Source organism: Callithrix jacchus, chromosome 14, assembly GCF_049354715.1.
Source record: "Callithrix jacchus isolate 240 chromosome 14, calJac240_pri, whole genome shotgun sequence".
NCBI lineage: Eukaryota > Metazoa > Chordata > Mammalia > Primates > Cebidae > Callithrix > Callithrix jacchus.
In genome coordinates this window covers 96257126-96272447 of record NC_133515.1, presented here as the reverse complement: position 1 = coordinate 96272447, position 15322 = coordinate 96257126, and the positions used below count along the sequence as shown (strand labels likewise).

General features: G+C 34.2%; 1 long non-coding RNA gene across 1 annotated transcript in view; it reads left to right on the top strand.

Moving 5' to 3' along the window:
- The window catches only part of LOC144579181 (uncharacterized), a 386572-nt gene that overhangs the window by 306742 nt on the left and 64508 nt on the right, over nucleotides 1-15322 (top strand). The window contains exon 3 of the long non-coding RNA XR_013526149.1: nucleotides 6612-6661. This is a non-coding gene — a long non-coding RNA (uncharacterized LOC144579181). The remainder of the gene's footprint in view (nucleotides 1-6611; nucleotides 6662-15322) is intronic.

The window sequence follows — 15322 nt, the reverse complement described above, 5'->3', positions numbered from 1 at the left end:
CACACATTAAGAAATTTTAATTATTAGTGTAAAGTAGTGAGTTTAGTATATCTAGGTGCTCTTGTTGAATCCATTTTCTGCACATGTCACATGCTACATGCAACCCTGATGAAATCTTGTCTTACTTAACACTAATTACAATGCGGTGCAACTTTTTATGCTATTTAAATATTCACTAATGTTTGATTATCATTGTTCATATTATTCCTAGTGCACGCTTTCTCTATACTATATATATATATATATATATATATATATATATATACATATTTCATATCTATATATCCAGAGACTATGCAAATACTCAGTGCATAATAGGGGCTGGGGATTTTTTCTAATAATAATAAATGTGATATAAAACATGATTCATTTAAGTTACTGTTAACATAACTTTTATTAAATCTGAAAATATATCTAAATGTGCTACTTTGCTTATATCTGATGCTTTTAAGTTATCTCCAGTCATTGACTTGGCTTTTCATTTCCTTGATATCAATTCCTTCTTAGATTTTCAAAAAGCTCCCAATGCCTTATGTAGCCTGTTATTACTTTAGGTAGGTGCCCTGAGAAGGAGCCTAGAGGAAGTTGCCACATTTTATGTTCCCATAGCACTCTGACCTTCCCTTTTATGATGACTCATAACATTTCTGAATTATTTTAACAGATTCATTGAGGTGTAATTGACATAAACAACCTAGAAGTAAGTAGTATGATTTTATACATTATAACCTAGATACATTGTAACATATGTATAGACTTATCACCACTATCAAGATAATGAGAATATTCATCACACACAAACATGTCCCTGTACTCCTTTTTCATCCTTCTCTACATCCCCTCCACACTCCTGCTCATGTCTCCAAGCAAACCCCAATATACTTTCTGATATTGTTAGCTTGCATTTTTCCAAAGTGTTATATGTATGAAGTAATACAGTATGTACTCTTTTTGACCTGGCCTTCTTTTTGCATTTCACATAATTATTTTGAGGTTTATCCATGTTGTTGAGTGTATCAATCGTTCATTCCTTTATATGTGAGGAGTATTTCACGGTATGGATATGACACAATTTGTTTATTCATTTATTTGTTGATGGATATTTGGGTTGTTGTCTACTTTTGAGTATTATAAAGTTTCTGTGAACATTTGCGTTGAAGTATTTCTATAGATATGTACTTTTCTCTTCGGTAAATGCATAAGACTATAATAATCGTATAGCAGCTGCATCTTTAAGAAACTGCCAAACTATTTTGCAACATGGCTGTTCTGTGTTACATTCTCACCAAAATGTTTCTCCACACCCTTTTCAACACTTCAGCATCTGAGATTATCGGTCTTTTTGATGTTAGCCATTGTAGTAGGTATGTCATTTTCATTTTAACTTGCCTTTCTTTAATGATTAATAATGTTGAACATTTTTTCATGGGCTTATTTTTATTTGTACATCTTCATCAATAATATCTGTTCAGTTTTTTTATTGAATTGCTTGTTTCCTTGTAATTGAATTTTGAAATTATTTTATGAACTTGGAATCAAGTTCTTTATCAGATATTTGTTCTTTATCAAATATTTTCTCCCAGTTTATAGTTTCCTTTACTTTAAAACCGTGTCTCAAAAGAGAAGTTTTTATTTTTGATGACATCCAAGTTATCAACATTTGAAATAACTTAAATGTACTTGAAACCTCAAAAGTTTTCTCCTGTGTTTTAATCTGAAAGTTATGATTTTGGTTTATAAATAAAGATATGGTATCAATTTTGAGTTAATTTTTATAATTGGCAAAATGTATTAATTGAAACTTTTTTGTTTAGTTTTCTGATTTGTTAAAAAATATAGTCTTTCCCCACTGTATTGCCTTTGAACCTTTGTGGAAAAATATGTTACACATATATGTTTGAACCTATTTCTGGACCTCCCTTTTATTCTGTGATTCCATTTGTCTGTATTTAGATAAATATTACACTGTCCCAATTGATGTGGCTTTATAACAATGTTTGGAATCACATAATGTAAATCCTCCAACATTTTTATCTTTTAAAAAGTTGTTTTGGCTCTTCTACATAGGTCCTTTGCATTTCTATTTGAATTTTAGAACCAGCCTGTCCAATTCTATTAAAACAAACAAACAAAAACCATATGTTTAATGGAAATTTAGGTCAATTTGAGAAAAATTAATGTTTTAACAGTATTCAATTTTCAAATTATGAACACAGTGTATCTCTGAGTTTATTAGGATCTTTTAAAATTTCTCTAGATAATGTTTGGAAGTTTTCAGCATATAGATTTTGCATGTTACTTGTCAGATTTATCCCTTAGTATTTCATATTTTGGTAATATTTTTAAATTTTTACTTTAATTTTTAATTGTTCAGTGCCTGTAGATAGAAATACAATGAGTTTTTGTGCATTGATCTCATAACTCAACTTAGTATATTTAATCGAATCCCCTACATAGACTGTCAATGTCACCTAGGACTAGAGAGATTTACTTCTTTTTCAATCTAGATGCTTCTTTTTTCTTGCCTAACTTCACTGGGGAGAATCTTCAGCACAGTGTTAAAGAAAAGTGATGTCCATTCTAAGTAACACTGAGGGTTAGTTCAGAGATCTCATCAACTGAGCTTCCACAAAGCCTCTTTGTTCCTGTTTTCTAGGTGTCTCTCATCATCTCTGTAAGGCAAAAAACTTTGCTGAGAAAACACTGTTCCTGCCTTCCCCTCAAGGCAATGTCCAACTTAAACAAATTGCCCCATGCTTGATACACACTTGCCATTCCCATCCTCAAGCTTCTAAATGCTTGTCAGCAAATGCATGAATGGAGGTTATATTTACACTTACACTGTCAACAGTCAGCAATTGTTGGGACTGAATTATTCTCATGGCTAGTTATTAAATCATTAAATGTTAAATGTTTATTCATCCTAACAGTGCTCAGGACAATCTAGTTTTGTTTCTCTAAATGATGAATAAAATGTTTTCAAATTTCAGGGTCTGAATGAACCTAACAAATTATCACCTTTCTAAAAGGAACTTTTAACAGAGCCATGATTTATACCTTTAAAGATGTCAAACTTCTTTGCTGACAATAAATACTTACTGACTTCATATTGGCTCCCATGTCCATCAACAAGGAAACAGAGAGGTGAAGCGAAACTCATTATGTCTCATGGTAAGGGGTGTATGAGCTAAATTGCTTTCAGCTGCAAGTTTCAGAAAATTCCACCTCTAATTACCTTAAATAATAAAGAAATGTACTATTTTTCATGAAAAGAAATACAGAATAATAACAGTGAGTACCATTATCCCACTCATTATGGAGCTTTTCTTAACTGGATCTCCAGAGAATTGAGCCCTAATGCCTTAAGGCATCTATTGCATGTAATTAATGAACTTCTATGCATCTGTAGTAGTACTGTTTACTATCACTCTTACTGTATTCTAAGAAAATATCCATATCTTTGTTTTGTGATTCCAAAGCAGAGCCCAGTTGAAGAAGGCTGTGTAGTTTGGCTTTCTCCCCCTTTCATCCTCAACCTGACTTTATTTAACATTTATAAGACATGCCAGAGAGTCCTGGCATCACATTCAAAAAAGACAACTTTCAGGGATGAGGGAGGGAGGAAAGGACTTTTTCATTTAACTACTTATTAGAAGTGAGGGAGCAAGTAGCCCCATCACACTTTCCCCTACGTCTTATTATATGGGCCCAATGAAAGAAGTAACTGTGGTAGAAACAGAAAGAAAACTCACATTAGAAACAGAGCCTGAAGATGTACTGAATTGCCAAAATCTCATGATAAAAGATTTTTTTAATTGTATTTTTTATTATACTTTAAGTTGAGTAGCTTCTTATGGATGAGCAAAGAAAGTGGTTTCTTGAGATGGAATCTACTCCTGGTGAAGATGCTGTGAACATTGTTGAAATGACAACAAAGAATTAAGAACAGTACAGAAACTTGATTGATAAAGCAGTGGCAGAATGTGTGAGAATTGACTTCCGTTTTGAAAAAAAAAATTGCTACCAAACAGCATCACATGCTGCAGAGAATTTTTTTTTGTGAGAGGAAGAGTCAATCAATGTAACAAACCTCAATCTCTGGTACTATTGCCTTACAAAATACATTTTTAAAATAATAAGACTTCAAAGTCGAAATTATTCCTTGATCCCTGAGTTGCAGAACAGTTGTTGTGTGAGCAGACATGAAAACAGTATTCATCTCCTCGTGCCTCTCCATCAGAGCTCCTGAGTAATCAGGTGTATGGTCAGTGAGCAGCGATATTTTGAAAGAATTTTATTTTTCTGAGTAGTAATCTCCTCAAATGGGCGTAACATATTCAGCAAATCATGCTGTCACCCAGGCTTCATTGTTTCATTTATATAGCACAGGCAGAGTGGATTTAGCATAATTGTTAATGGTCCTAGAACTTTTGGAATGGTAAATGAGCATTGGCTTCAATTTAAAGTCACCAGCTACATTAGCCCTTAACAAGAGAGTCAGCCTATTCTTTGAAGCATCTAAAGCAAGCATTCACTTCTTCTCTCTAGCTGTTAAAATTCCAATATAAGGATGTTGCATCTACTGAAAACTCTGTTATTTAGCCACCTTCATCAGTAATCTTAGCTAGCTCTTCTGGATAACTTGCTGTGGCCTCATAGCAGCATTTGCTGCTTCACCTTGCACTTTATTTTGTGAATATGGCATCTTTCCCTAAACCTCATGAACCAACCTCACCTGGCTTCCAAGTTTTCTTCTGCAGCTTCCTCACCTCTCTCAGTCTTTATGGAATTGAGGAAAGTTAGGACCTTGCTCTGGATTAGGCTTTGAACTTTGGAGGGAATGTTGTGGCTGGTTTGATCTTCTATCTACACCACTTAAACATTTTTTTTTTACCATATTAGCAGTAAGACTGTTTTGCTTTCTTATCAGTCATTTGTTCACTGAAGTAGCAGATTTAATTTCCTTTAGGAACATTTCCTTTGAATTTACGGTTTGGCTGTTTGGCACAAGAAGTCTAACGTTTGACCTATTTTGGCTTTCGGTGTGCCTTCCCCACTAGGTTTATTTATGTATAGTTTCTGATTTAAAGTGAGAGATGTGCAACTCTTCCTTTCACTTGAACATTCAGAAACCATTTTAAGGTTACCACATTGCTTAATTTCAATATGTTTGTGTCTCATGAAATAGGAAGGCCCACAGAGAGACAAGGAGATGGGGAAACAGCCTGTTGATAGAGCATCTGTAACACACATGCTATTTATCAATTAAGTTTGCAGACTTATATGAGCATAGTTCATTTCTCCCCAAAACAATTACAATAGTAACATCGAACATCACTGATCTCAGAGCACCATATCAGATGTAATAATAATGGAAAACTTGAAATATTGTGAAAATTACCAAAACGTGGCACAAGACATGAATTGAAAACATGCTGTTTGAAAATTGTTGCACAGACTTGATTGAAGCAAGGTTGCCACAGCCTTCAATTAGTAAAAATGTAATTTCTATAAAGTGCAATAAAATGGAACACAATAAAAGTAGTTATTGAAAGGTTTAAGCCTAACTTAAAAAAAAATCTCAGAATCTATAATTTCAATTCATCTAGAAAGGTTGTTAGTAGTGACTCGGTCATATATACTTTATGAAGCCATATAAATGTTTCACTAGCAATGTATATTTGCTCATTTTTACCCAGGTACTTTATGTTTGTTTTCTATGTGTTTTCATCTCTTCACTTATTTATTTGGCAATACCTCAATCAGAACTTAGGTCCTAGCCAACACTCTAGTTTAAGAACAAGGAGACTCATTGGTGGATATTATCTAGCTTAGAAGAATCCTTTGAATGTTTGAAGAAACAGACTCTGACTTGAGCAGACCCAGGGCAATTCAGAGACTCTTTTATTATCAGGGAAACACTGAACTGAGAAATTGCTACCACTGCTGCCAGCTCCAGAAGAGGGAAAATGGATGACCTAAATTCTGTTGATTCTTAGGAAGGCAGCTAGTCATCACTAGGACATATGCTGAGGCTGCTGCAGAAAACTGTCATCACCATCATTACCATACACACCATTACCATCACCATCATAATCATTACCATCTTTACCATCATCATCTTCATCATTTACCTTGCAGTTTGAATGCTTGGGAGTCTGTAGCTTTTACACGAGTAAATCTATATGATCAAAGGTAAATGACATCTGAAAGCTTATTTGCCAAGGAATTTGGGAATGTCATTTTTAGGTTTCAACCTCTACAGTAACACTAAGGCAAAGTAGAAGGAAGTTAGCAATTTGTATCCATTCCAAATGATCATTTTTGATGGTTTATAGCACAAAGGATGTTGTAGCAATTGAAGATGTCAGTAAATGAAAAAAAAAAGCAATTATCCCAAATATACTTCCAAAACAAATGAAATTTATTCATTGTCCATGTTTTCACATATTTTTAATAATGTTTTCTTTTAAACTTTCTCATATTTTTAAGTAAAAACATTTCCCATAGTAAAAAATTATAAAATATAATGATATATCATTCAAAAGTGTTAGTTCACTAAAAAAATCACATATCCCTAATAATCACAGATAAATTTTGGTATTTTTCAGATTTTCCAGTGTAGACTATGGAGAGAGAGAGACAGAGATAAGAAAGAGAGGTGAGTCGTGAATGTAGTTGTAAAATATAAATGCTTTTAAAAAGCAGAAATGAAATATAAGCCAGAATTGGTGGTTCACCCCTGTAATCCCATCACTTTGGGAAGCCAAGGTGGGAAGATCATCTGAGATCACCCTGGCCAACATGGGGAAACCCTGTCTCTACTAAAAATGCAAAAATTGGCTGAGCATGGTGATAGGTGCCTGTAATTCCAGCTACTTGGGAGGCTGAGGCAGAATTGCTTGAACCCGGGAGATGGAGGTTGCCCTGACCCGATACCTAGTCATTCTACTCTAACCTGGAACAATGTGAAACTCCATCTCAAAAAAAAAAAGAAAAAATTATACAAAATATATTATGAACTGTTTATTTTTAAACTAACAATATATTTGGAGCATTTTTATGTGAGTATATGTATAAAATCTACCTTATTTTCCTCATTTTTAATGGGACATAATAGTCTATGGCATGACTGTATCACAAAAGATTTATTATTAGACTATTTGATTATTTCTCATGTTTTATTAGTATGAAAAGTTATAATTTACAATGAACATTATGTTGCATAGAATAAAAAGCCATGAATATTTGTTTGATTTATATCTCCAATTTCCACTCAAAAAGATAATTTTTAGTATGTTCCTATCAGTAGTAAATAGAAGGGTATTTTCCTGATATCCTTATCAGTGTCAAATGTTGGCAAAATTGATTATATTTGCCAGTTTCTATGCCAAACACGGTATTATTTCACTGTTATTTTAAATTGCATGTATTTTATTACTAAGGACATTGATTTTATTTCTATATATCTATTGGTTGTTTGTATTTCTTACACAGTGCTTTCTTGTTTATATTCTTTGTTCATATTTTTCCTGAGTCAATTATTTGCTGTTTGATTTTTAAGAATTGTTTATATTTTGTATTTATCAGCTCAGTGTTTGATCATCTATGATGCAAGTATGTTTTCTTCTGTTTGCCTTTTGACTTCATTATTTTGTTAATGATTTATTAATTTAATGAATTTTGCATTTTATGTAATGCTTAGAGTCATCTTCACCACTCTAAGCTTTTATCCATATAGATATATTTTACACTACCTATTGTTTTATTTTCTTTGATCAATTTGAATTTATTTTAATGAAAGGAATGAAGCATGCAGGTTACTTTATTTTTTTTCCCTAATTGGTTGCTAGTTTTCTCAATATAATTTCTAATCGTTATTCTCTCCCATTAACTTGTCATGCCATCTTTATCATTTATAAAATGCTCTCTGTGTTCTTGAGTCTAATTTGGACTTTCTTATGTTGCATTGTTTTGATTACCTTAATGTATAGACATTAAGGCACAGTATCATTCCTTTATTAGTCAACTTTAACTGTTGTAAATCAAAGTGTGAACTAGCCCTATATTTTTTCTTTAATTCAATATCTCCTAATATATCCTATTCTAGAATCAGATTTAAAATTAGAATATATAGATTTATCTCCTTAAGACTACCTTCAACTTTGACACTCTAACTTTTTTTTTCTATCAATACTTAGTGACATTTCTCTTAAGGTTGTGAAATGTCTTGCTCTCTTAGTATATATCTTTTTTTTTTTTTTTTTTTTTGAGACAGACTCTCACTCTATCACCCAGGCTGGAGTGCAGTGGCACAACCTCTGCTCACTGCAACATCCAGGGTTCAAGCCATTCTCCTGCCTCAGCCTCCTGAGTAGCTGGGATTGCAGGTGCACACCCCCACACCCAGCTAATTTTTGTATTTTTAGTAGAGATGGGGTTTCACCATGTTGGTCAGGCTGGTCCCAAACACCTGACCTGGTGATCCACCTGCCTCGGCCTCCCAAAGTGCTAGGATTACAGGCGGGATCCACTGCACCTGGCCAGTATATATTTTTTCATAATCTTTATCATCTTCCCTAGTACCCTGCCTGCATTATAGAAATAAATTGCAGAGATACAGTGTGGGGTGAAGAAATAAATAGACCATACTTGCTTTTCAGTTCTTAATTTTCTTGCCCTTACATAAACATGGCAAGAGAAAAAAAATAAAATAAAATAAGAAGATTTTTCTATATCAAGAACATAAATTTATGTTTTAACTTTTTAAAATTTTCTTTATTTATTTTTTAATTTTAATTTTATTGTATTTTAAATTCTGGGGTACATGTGCAGGATGTCCAGTTTGTTACATAGGTAAACATGTGCCATGGTGGTTTGCTGCACCCATCAACCCATCACCTAGGTATTAAGCCTCACATGCGTTAGCTATTTACCCTGATGCTCTCCCTCCCACTGCCCAGAGACAGGCCCCAGTGTGTGCTGTTCCCTTCCCTGTGCCCTTGTGTTCTCACTAAAAACATAAAATTTTAATAGAATCCCTTTTCATTTAGAAGGCAACAATTCTATAATCTCTTAATGATAGAAAATATTTTTAACTTCTAAAGCTAATTAAAATTGCTTATAATTTGACCATGGATTATATAATATTTTAAAACATGTCATCTGATTTCACAGCTGAGGTTATCTCTAGAAATACAAATATCTTATTGCCTGTGTTTTGAAAACATAGGATAATACAGTAACGTTTACAAGTAACAAGTTTTTAGAGAATACTATGAAAGAATTCTACCCTGACTAAGAAGAAATTACCGACTGCTGACTGTGAGCAAATTTTGTTTTAGAGATGTTACTATTATTAAAGCATTAGGTTGACAAGTTCTCAGGGACTTAAACAGTTTAGGTTTAGCTAACTTCAGAGAACTGGGGATTTAGGAGATATTCTAAGATTTAAACAGGACTACCACTGCCCTGACCTTTAAAACTGATGTACAGCAGAAACCATGTAAGAAGTCTATGGGATTCATTTACTAGATAAAAAAATAACTTGTCTTATCATTTCTGTGCAACTGAACACTTTTCTTATCCAACCAGCCTTGAAATTTTTATCCCAGCTTTCAGCTTCTATTGTATTGAATTTGTACGCCAACATGCACAGATAAGGAGTTATAAAAGGAAAGAAAGTGTTTGTTCATATCATAGATGACCACAGAGACAGACTTTCATTTTCTTTATATTAGGGTTTCCTTCTTTTAAAAATGACTGAAAGATGATTAGAATTTAATAATTCAAGATTAGAATTAATATAGTATTCATGTAATGATGTTCAGTGCTAGAAGCAGAAGGCATAGAGTATAGACTAAATATAATTGTAAATTTGTTACTTTAATTTCTATGTATTTTATTAGTAAGGAGGTTTACTTTTTTCTATATATCTATTGGCTGTTTATATTGTTGTTTGTACAATGCATAGAGAAAATGCCAGAAATTGCTTTTGAGAGAATACACACACAAATATACATACACACAGAGGCATTTACCAACAATAACTTGGGTTTCTAAATTTAAAAAAAAATTCAGGAGATATTTAACTAAAATTTATTAGAATTAATAATAGCTTAAAGTTAATAGAATAATACAAAAAATTAAAATCAGTAGTTTTCTCATGAGAATCCACAAATCAATTTGAAAACATTTGGAAAATATTCTATTTATACTAACAATAAAAACATCTACAAAACATTCAACCTGCCAAAAATGTGCAAAGAATACAGTAAAACTTCACTGAAAATTTAAAAATCAAAAAAAATATAGCCGCCTTCTTTCCCTGGATGAAAAGACTCAGTTTTATAGCTGTCCATTCTTCTTCATTTTTATTCACTAGGAATAATAAACAGGGCAACTAGTTGGGGAAAATACATAGTTAAATTTCTAACTCATTTCATATGTCACTATTAATTTTAAATTAATATAAAATTAAATACAAAAAGAGACACTAAAAAAAAAAAGTAAATAGGTACCCAGCTTTGAAGTCGGGAAGGTTTATTACACACACACACAGGCATATGCACAAAGAAAATGACAAGCAAATAAATGACAGCAAGCTAAATAAATAAATAATAAAATCGATATATTTTATCACACAAAAATATTCCATCAACTTATACTGTAGACAAAAACTCGAAGGCAGAAACTTGGGAAAATATTTGTGTCAAAGATTAACCTTAACACATTAATATTTCAAATATCTTTAGAAATTTTTTCAGGTTTCTTATATAAAATGGGCAAAAAAGTAAAACAGAAAATTAAGAATAATTTTTAAAACACTCAAAATATATTTGTAAACAAATTTAATTCCACAAATGTTTATAAAAAATTAGAGATGACCATTCTTTGCCTGTGGTATTAGCAAAGATTGACACCATCTGATGAGGCGAATGTGTAGGCAAATGCAGACTCCTGTATGCCACCTAAGGAAATTTAAAATACCTTAATTGTGCGACAGATTTGCATTGTTCATATAGGGTCTTAAACCTGCTTAGATTCTTTGCCCTACTTATTTCACTGGGGAGGAAAATGGTTAGCACTCTAGACTCTGAGAAATAATTAGAAATATGTAAAAGTATTTTTTATGTACCTGGTTTGGTCACTATGTGAAGATCCAGCAAAAATCCAAATGCTTAAGAAGAAAGCAGTAGATAAATTATGTACCTTTCATACAATGTGCATCAGCTAGATTTAAGAATCATGTTTTCAAAAATATTAAAGATGTGACCAAGGAAAAAGGCAGTGGCAAAAGAGTTATGAACCATGTCATTACTGCACTCTGCGATGAAGGATGTCTGCATTAAACCGAAACACCACATAGGTTAAAAAAAAAAAAAAAAAGGAGCAGGCAACTTTTATTACTGTGTTGAGATTCTGAGGGATTTTTATTTTCCATATTATTTATGTGTTCTCTAGTTTTTGCCTAGAACATGTTTTTTGTTTTTGTTTTTTGAGACGGAGCCTTGCTCTGTCCACCGGGCTGCAGTGCAATGACGCCATCTTGACTCACTGCAACCTCCGCCTCCTGGGTTCAAGTAATTCTCCTGTGTCATCCTCCTGAGTAGCTGGGACCATAGGTGCGCACCACCACACCCAGCTATTATTTTTATTTTACTTTATTTTTTTTTAGTAGAGATGGGGTTTCACTGGGTTTCCCAAGCTGGTCTTAAACTCTTGAACTCAGGCAATCCACCCGCCTTGGCCTCTCAAAGTCCTAGGATTACAGGCATGAGTTGCCACACCTGGGCTAGAACACATTTTTTAAAAACTCGAAAACAGCAGCACTCAAAAATGTAACTGTTATGTCTATATTTTGGAATTAGGTTAGATTTTTGTATCTCTACACAGGGAAATAATAAGGTCCCTATGTATGAGAATGGGTCTCATGAATATTTTAAAATAATACCTAACAATTAGAGGTTGACATTTTGCTGTAAGAGTAAAAAAAAATCTCAAATAATAGTCAATTGCCTAAGGATATTTTATTCATCATAATTTTCCCTTTTTCCCAACTATTTCAGATCTCTCACTGTCATGTCACATTGCAGTGGAGCAGAGCCAGGGTTCGGGAAATCCAATCTTTGGAATGGAACGAGCTGGATTCAAACTTTGTTTTATGAGTTACCATTTAATTTCCCAAAGGACAATTACTTATCCTCATCAAGCTTTTGTTTTCTCACAAGTAAAATTGGGAAATACTACATTAGATTATTTTAAGAATAAAATGACATACATGTTAAAGAAAACATATGGTAACTGCTTGAAAAATATTAATATAAGCCATTTATATGGCTTAGCTCTGTGTCCTGACCAAAATCTCATGTAGAATTGTAATCCCTACTACTGGAGGTGGGGCCGGGTGAGAGGTGATTGAATCTTGAAAGTAGATTTCGAACTGGGTGCTGTTCTCGTGATAGTGAGTGAATTCTCCTGGGATCTGGTTGTTTAAATGTATGTAGCATCTCCTCCCAACTTCCTCCTGCTCCTGCCATGTAAGATGAGCCACTTTCCCTTCATTTCCTGCCACGTTTGTAAATTTCTTGAGACCTCCTCCTCAGAATCTGAGCAGATGTCAGCATCATGCTTCCTGTACACCCTGCAGATCTGTGAGCCAATCAAATCTCTTCCTTATAAATTTTTCAATCTCAGATACTTCTTTGTAGCAGTGCAAGAACTCCCAGGCCCCCCAGAACCAACATAGTCACTATTTTCACTTTTAAGGGTACTATTAAATCCAAGACTTTCAAAATTGTAGTATTCTGCTTCAGTTACAATTACTATATAGAAAAAAAAAATCTGTGCATGAAGCCCTTGTCCACACCCCGTGAGTCTCCCCAAGCTTTGTAGTTTATGGTGCCACTTTAATAGGAAATTTATTTTTTCCCCTGAAGAATGTGTGAAGTGAGGCTAGTCTAGGCTGGTGGTAGTGAGGGATGAAAATGCCACCCTGGTAGACCATACCCTGAAAGCTGAGGAACCTCATATTGCAGAGAGGGCACTGTTAAGTTGAGTCATCACTCAGGGGGAAAAAAAATAATCACAGTGAACAACATTGTGTAAAGATCAAGTGTTTTCTAAAAGTGAGCCTCCAGTTCCTAAAGGTTTTATGGTATCATTTGAGTATCGGTGTTCAGATGAGAAAGCTAAGAATGAAAAGCAGTAGCCAACAGATGTTTCTTCCCTCCAGTCAGGCATTGTGCTTGGGACAACTAAAAAGAGAAGGGAAGAGGGAAACTTAGGGAAAGAGTAGGTGATGTCTTTCTTTAAGATGGAGTGTAACTGGAAACAGCCTCCAGCCAAGGTCAGGGTCAAGAGTAATAGAATCCTGGCAAGATGTGCTAGTTTATCTTCCCCCATGAACTCCTGCCAAACAATATACACAGTGTCGCGCAGCACCGGAGAGTGTCTGATGCATCTCCCGAGTATTTATGAGGACTTCTGTTTTGAAGATAGTTTCTTAGGTAACAGAGTGAAAACATGTATGGATGAGCTCTCATTTATCAGTGCCTTGGCTTCCTGTGAAAATTAAACAGCAAGAATCTTGATATTTTGTCCTGAGTAAAGCAAGTTCTTCAAAGGGATGTATGGGGTGGGGGGTTCTTTGAAGATGGTGTATGTTCAGCAGACTTTGCAAAAGGCCCAGCATCTGTTTAAGTTACACAGAGGTCCTGGCCCAGTGCGTCTTGTCCCAGCTCTCATAGAAAAGAGCCAGCAGCTGCAGGCTTGGGTGAAACTGTTTGTTATGGGGCCTTGAGCCCCCTGGCTGAGGAGTATGCACTGTTTTGCTTTATTTATTGCAAGCACCTTTGGATGTCCCTGAGTTTTTCAAGCTTCATTCAGCTGCTCTGGTGGCCAGAAGCTGTGCAGTTAGATGAGGAATGATCTGCTTTTTAAAACAATCCTTTTAGTTCTGTAACAGGAGCTGGCCTTTGTTTCCACAGAACACTCTTTTTCGGCAGGGAGTAACAAGGAAATCCCCTAGGAATGAAGGAGAAAGTTGAAAGGGAGCAACCCCACACACCAGAGTCCCCCCAGACGCTGAGCCGGGATGTGCCAAGGGAAGTGCTTTTGGGGAGGTTTAAAATAATCAGTTAATAAGATAAAGTAAAATACTTTCCCTTTCACTAAGATGCCAATAAAAATCCTCCATTTCAGTGCTAATTATGAAATAATACATCTTTAATTGATTACTTGTAACTACAGGAAAGTAAAATGATCCCACTATAGAAAGATATAAAAATCTGATCTAATTCCAAAATGTAGAGATAATAGGTACATTTTGAAGTGTTACTTTTCAAGATTTTTTAAAAATAAATATATGTTGTTGGCAAAAAAAATGAGAACATGTAAATATAGTCATGCATCTCTTAGGTAGGAGGACATGTTCTGAAAAAATGCATTATTAGGTGGTTTCGTCATTCTGTGAACATTATGGAATGTACTTGTACAAACCTAGATGGTACAGCCTACTACACACCTACCTATTTAGTATAGCCTATTGCTCCTAGGCTATAACCCTGCACAGCATGTTTCTGTATTGAATACCATAGGGCATTATAACACAATGATTAGTATTTGTGTTTCTAAACATAGAAAAGGTAAAATAAAAATAGGGTATTACAATCTTATGGAATCGGGGTCATACATGTGGCCTGTTGTTGACCAAAATTCCGTCATCCGGTTCACGAATATAATCTAAAAAATAAAAATCACTAATAATCCCACTACTCAGCAATAAAAGTTGCTATTATGCTCCTATATGGTTTCCATTTAAAGCAGACATCCCCATTCTTGAGTGCTTTAATAAAATAGTACATAATTCTTTTGTTCCTGCCCTTTTCTTTAATTACATACTCAAAATATTGAAAACATTGTTTTTAAATCTAGTGGTACACATTGTATTTTATGAATATTATGTAATAATGTGGGTTCTCATAAAACAACTAAATAAATAGCTTTGGGGCTCCTGAGTTAGTCATAGTGTTAATTTCCAGAGATTAAGTGGCCATTCTAAAAACACAGATACTAAGTCTTAGTAAAATTAAAATATTTTATTCTGGATAGGAGACCCCAAGGTCAAGGGAGCAAATCAACTGCTCCCCTCCACCTAGCAATCCCCCTGCCAGTAGGCCAGGTTGTACTTAGATACCTAGTGGCTTTGTAAATGGTCCCCAGGATTAACACAGTACACAAAACTCATAAAGGGCCACTCTTGTAGATCAAATCAACAGGCCAAGTAAACTCACCTTAGAGTGGAAAGAGAGAAGAGATTGCA